Source organism: Symphalangus syndactylus, chromosome 21 (genome assembly GCF_028878055.3).
Source record: "Symphalangus syndactylus isolate Jambi chromosome 21, NHGRI_mSymSyn1-v2.1_pri, whole genome shotgun sequence".
NCBI lineage: Eukaryota > Metazoa > Chordata > Mammalia > Primates > Hylobatidae > Symphalangus > Symphalangus syndactylus.
The window spans coordinates 72926174-72932646 of record NC_072443.2 but is presented as its reverse complement, the minus strand read 5'-3'; positions in this window follow the sequence as shown (position 1 = coordinate 72932646).

Sequence of the window (6473 nt, the reverse complement as noted above, 5' to 3'; positions counted from 1 at the left end):
TTTTCACTTATGGAAGTACCTTTGCTCCAATACCATTTGTTGAAAAGGCTATCTTTCCTTCAGTGGATTGTTTTTGTACCTTTGTCAAAAATCAGTTGGTCGATTACCCAGACTAGAAGCTCTAATACTGTGCTGAACAGAAGTGAGGAGAGCAGATATCCCTGTCTTCTTTCTGGTCATAGGGCAAAGAGGTTAGTCTTTCATATTTTTTTTTTTTATTATTATTATACTTTAGGTTTTAGGGTACATGTGCACAATGTGCAGGTTTGTTACATATGTATCCATGTGCCATGTTGGTTTGCTGCACCCACTGACTCGACATTTAGCATTAGGTATATCTCCTAATGCTGTCCCTCCCCCCTCCACCCACCCCACAACAGTCCCCAGAGTGTGATGTTCCCCTTCCTGTGTCCATGAGTTCTCATTGTTCAATTCCCGCCTATGAGTGGGAACATGCAGTGTTTGGGTTTTTGTCCTTGCGATAGTTTGCTGAGAATGATGTTTTCCAGTTTCATCCATGTCCCTACAAAGGACATGAACTCATCATTTTTTATGGCTGCATAGTATTCCATGGTGTGTATGTGCCACATTTTCTTAATCCAGTCTATCGTTGTTGGACATTTGGGTTGGTTCCAACTCTTTGCTATTGTGAATAGTGCCGCAAGAAACATACGTGTGCATGTGTCTTTATAGCAGCATGATTTATAGTCCTTTGGGTATACACCCAGTAATGGGATGGCTGGGTCAAATGGTATTTCTAGTTCTAGATCCCTGAGGAATTGCCACACTGACTTCCACAATGGTTGAACTAGTTTACTGTCCCACTAACAGTGTAAAAGTGTTCCTATTTCTCCACATCCTCTCCAGCACCTGTTGTTTCCTGACTTTTGAATGATGGCCATTCTAACTGGTGTGAGATGGTATCTCATTGTGGTTTTCATTTGTGTTTCTCTGATGGCCAGTGATGATGAGCATTTTTGCATGTGTTTTTTGGCTGCATAAATGTCTTCTTTTGAGAAGTGTCTGTTCATGTCCTTTGCCCACTTTTTGATGGGGTTGTTTGTTTTTTTCTTGTAAATTTGTTTGAGTTCATTGTAGATTCTGGATATTAGCCCTTTGTCAGATGAGTAGGTTGCAAAAATTTTCTCTCATTCTGTAGGTTGCCTGTTCACTCGGATGGTAGTTTCTTTTCCTGTGCAGAAGCTCTTTAGTTTAATTAGATCCCATTTGTCAATTTTGGCTTTTGTTGCCATTGCTTTTGGTGTTTTAGACATGAAGACCTTGCCCATGCCTATGTCCTGAATGGTATTGCCTAGGTTTTCTTCTAGGGTTTTTATGGTTTTAGGTCTAACATGTAAGTCTTTAATCCATCTTGAATTAATTTTTGTATAAGGTGTAGGGAAGGGATCCAGTTTCAGCTTTCTACATATGGCTAGCCAGTTTTCCCAGCACCATTTATTAAATAGGGAATCCTTTTCCCATTGCTTGTTTTTGTCAGGTTTGTCAAAGATCAGATAGTTGTAGATATGAGGTTAGTCTTTCACTATTATGATGTTAGCTCAAGGTGTTTTATAGGTGCTCTTTATCGAGTTAAAGAAGATCTACTCTGTTTCAGTTTTTTTCTGAGGGTTTTTATCATAAATGGATATTGAATTTTGTCAAATGCTTTTTCTGCATTGATTGGTGTGATTATGTGAATTTTCTTCTTTAGCCTGTTAATCTGGTAGATTACATTGATTTTTCAAACATTAAATCAGTCCTGCAGCCCTGGAATAAACCTTAGTTAGTCACAGTATATAATTCTTTGATATATTGCTGAATTATGTTTACTAATACTTAGAGAAAAATTTTTGCATTTATATTCATGTTATTTTCTAGTTTTGTTTTCTATTTTTTGAGGGTTGTGTATGTGCTATCTCTGATTTTCTAATCAGAATAATATCAGCTTCATAAAATGAATAGGAAATTATTCCCTAGTCTTCTACTGTCTAGAAGAGATTGTGTACAACTTGGATTAATTCTTTTTTAAATATTTGGTAAAATTTTTCTGTGAAACCATCTGAAATTGGAGGGCATTTTATGGGGCAGTTTTTCAATTACAAGTGCATCTTCCTTAATGATTATAGAGCCATTTTAATTATCTATTTCATATTGGGTAAGTTATATTAGTTTGTGTTTTTCAAAGAATTGGTTCATTTCTTTTAAGTTGTCAAATTTACATGTGTGGAGTTGTTATTCTCTTATTGCCCTTTTGATATCTACAGGGTCTATAGTGATATCCTCTGCTTCAATTTTGTAAAAAATGAAGTAATTTTTGATGTCTCCCTTTTTGTTTGTCTCTGTCTTGCTGTAAGTTTGCCAGTGATCATTTCCATTAAACAGCTCATTGTTCTATTAATTTCTTCTGTTGTTTTTCTGTGTCAAAATAATTGATTTCTGCACTTATCTTCATTATTTCCCTCTTTCTCCTTGCCTTCAGTCTATTTTGCTTATCTAGCTTCTTGTAGTGGGAGTTTTGATTATTGATTTTAACTATTTCTCTCTCCTTTGATTTGAAGTATTTCTCTCTCCTTTTTTAATGCTTCTTTTCTTAGATTCTTGATTTGACATTTTTCCTGTTTTCTAGCATTTAGTGCTAGAAATTCCCGTTTTCTACACTGCTTTAGCTTCTCTCTATGATTTCAATTTTTTATATTTGTTGGGGCTTGTTTTATGGCCCAGGATATTATCCATTTTGGCATATCTTCCATATCCTTGACCTTTGTTGATGTCAGGGGCACTTAAAAAGGATGTGTATGCCACCATTGTTTGGCTGAGGGCCTTACAAATATCAATAAGAATTTGTTGACAGATGGTATTGAGTTTTTTTAATATATCCTTACTGTCTTCTCTGTAGTTTCTATCATTTGCTGAGAGTAGGGTATGGAGGTCTCCAATGATAATTTGGGATTTCTCTATTTCTCCTTCTAGTTCTATCAATCTTTGCTTCACATATTTTGTAGCTCTGTTGTTTGGTGCATATGCCTTAGCAGATTAAGCCTTTTATCACCATATAATGTCTCTACCTCTGGTGATATTCTTGGATCTGAGGTCTACTTTATCTGATATTAATATAGCCATTCCTGCTTCCTTTAATTAATGTTTGAATAATACATCTTTTTCCATCTTCTTACTTTCCACCTGCACACAACTTGTTTGAAGTAAGTTTTACTTGAAGTAAGTTTCTTTTTTACTCTATTCTGTCTTTTAATGTATATATTTAAATCATATGCATTTAAGTAATTATTGACATGTTAAGACTTATGTCTGTCATTTTAATTTTTGTTTTCTCTCTGCTTTTTATTCCTCTGTTTTCTTTTTCCTGCCTTCCTGTGGGTTACCTGAAAATTTTTTAGATACCATTTTTGTTCACATACAGTGTTTTTGAGGTTATCTCTATGTTTAGCTTTTTACATTGTTGCTCTGGATAGAGACCTTTACATTCCATTACTGTCCTCATTTATAATGTAGTTGTATTAAATATTTCCTCTAATCCATTTAGAACCAAATCCGACAATGTTATGATTTTTACTTCAACCATCAAAGATAGCTTAGAAAATCGAAGAGAAGGAAAGCCTATTGTATTTACCCATATTTTTGCTAATCATGTTCTTTCTTCCTCCTTGTTCCAGGTTTACTTCTTTTATCTTTGTGTGTGTGTGTGTTTGTCTGTGTGTGTGTGTGTGTGTCTGTGTGTGTGTGTGTTTAGAGAACTTCCTTTAGCCATTCTTTTAAATGAGATCTGCTGGAAACAAATTCTTAGTTTTCCTTTATCTAAGATTGTTCTACAGGTCCTGAGAGATGCTTTCAGCTCTTTTCAGTCTATTTTATCCCTGTTGTTCAGATTGGATAATTTCTATTGTTATTTTTTCACAACACATTATGTTCTCTTCCCTCCATTCTGCTGTTGTGTCCACACACCAATCTTTTCATTTTGGTTATCATATATTTTTAGTTCTAAAATTTCTACCTGAGGCCAGGCCTGGTTGCTTATGACTCTAATCATAGCACTTCGGGAGGCTGAGGTGGGCAGATTGCTTGAGCTCAGGAGTTTAAGACCAGCCTGGGCAACATGGTGAAACCCTGTCTCTACAAAAAAATACAAAAATCAGCCAGGCATGGTGGCTTGTGCCTGTAGTCCCAGCTACTTGGGGGGTGAGGCAGAAAAGATGGCCAGAACCTGGGAGGTTGAGGCTGCAGTGAGCTGAGATCATGCCACTGTACTCCCGCCTGGGTGACACAGTGAGACCCTGGCTCAAAAAATAAAATTTCCACTCAGTTCTGTTTTATATCTCCGATTTCTTCATTGAGACTTCATTGAGATTTTTTTCATTAAGACTTTCTCTTTTTCCTTTGTTTCAAGCAGATTTGTAATTTTTTTATTCAGTATATTTAGCATGGCTGTTTTAAAATCTTCAATAATTCTAATGTCTCATCATCTTGGTGATAGTATCTGTTGATTGTCTTCTTTCAGTCAGACTTAGATCTTACTGGTTCTTAGTATTATAGATGTTTTCAGTTGAAATCTAGACCCTTTTGTATTATATTATGAGATTTTATTTAAACCTCTGTTTTAGCTGAATTTTTCTTTTTTTCTGCAACTAAAGACACTACATTTTATTTCATCATCAGTGAAACTTATTTCATTGATTATATCATAATTCTATTATAGTCAATATCATTATATCATAATCAATGTTTACAAGGAATTTATACGGAAAAGTGACAGGAAGTTCTGTTTATACTTTTGTAATAATTATTTTGCATTGCAATACAATCAATATCTTAAAAACTCATATAAATTAGTTTTTGAACAGTCCTTGTAGAGTATAAATATTTATGTTTAGAATCAATATGCTGCTATATAACAGTATTCCACTTAGAGATTTTAAATGTGATAATTGGTGTTGTCTATTTTGAGACTATAAATTAAGTGACCATTACTGACTTTAGAAATGTTTCTCTCTTTATAGAAAAAAAATCTCTTCAATCATTAAAATATCCCTGATGCTTTTCTGATTAATTAATTTGGTAGAGGAGGATAGCAAAGGAACATTAAGCTTAGTGGTCAATGAAGATTAGTGAGAAATTGATACAACATATCACTAAGTGACAACAATGGAAAAAAACAGACTTAATTGAACAATTTTTTTCTAGGCACAACTTTTCAGGAACACATCTGTTCTATAAAGAGGAATACACTTGTTGCATAGGTGTTTATGAATGTTATTTTACATAAACTCTCACTGACGTCACTTTGATTAAAATGTAACCTCCTGACCACCTCACAGCAGCATGGTTTCCAATGAGAGTCAAGGGTATTTAAATGCTTCCACTTATACTCCACCTTGTCATAAGATGTCTGATATGGTTTGGCTCTGTGTCCCCACCCAAATCTCATCTTGTAGCCTCCTATATGTTGTGGGAGGGACCCGGTGGGAGATGATTGAATCACCAGAGTGGGTCTTTCCCATGCTGTTCTCCTGATAGTGAATGAGTCTCACAAGATCTGATGGTTTTAAAAATGGGAATTTCTCTGCACAAGCTCTTTTTCCCTGCCACCATCCACCTAAGATGTGACTTGCTCCTCCTTGCCTTCCATCATGATCGTGATGCTTCCACAGCCACGTGAAACTATAAGTTCAATTAAACCTCTTTCTTTTGTAAATTACCCAGTCTCAGGTATGTTTTTACCAGCGGCATGAAAATGTACTAATATAATGGCCCTTTATTGGTTTTCCTTGTCCTTTAATATTGAATTACCTTATCTTCCTTCCTCTCATGCTCTACTCAAGGTGAATCAGTTCATGGGTCCCATCTGTCTTCAGAGGGGACTTTTTGACTTTTGCAATTTATTTACCTGGTTACCCTGTAACCTAACCTCTCTGATGGGATCCAGAAAAGTTAGAATTTTGTAGCTTATCCAGCTTTTTCTTTTTTTTTTATTATACTTTAAGTTTTAGGGTACCTGTGCACAACGTGCAGGTTTGTTACATATGTATACATGTGCCATGTTGGGGTGCTGCACCCATTAACTTATCATTTACATTAGGTATATCTCCTAATACTGTCCCTCCCCCCTCCCCCCACCCCACAACAGACCCCAGGGTGTGATGTTCCCCTTCCTGTGTCCATGTGTTCTCATTGTTCAATTCCCACCTATGAATGAGAACGTGCGGTGTTTGGTTTTTTGTCCTTGCGATAGTTTGCTGAGAATGATGGTTTCCAGTTTCATCCATGTCCCTACAAAGGACATGAACTCATCCTTCTTTATGGCTGCATAGTATTCCATGGTGTATATGTGCCACATTTTCTTAATCCAGTCTATCATTGATGGACATTTGGGTTGGTTCCAAGTCTTTGCTATTGTGAATAGTGCTGCAATAAACATACGTGTGTATGTGTCTTTATAGCAGCATGATTTATAGTCCTTT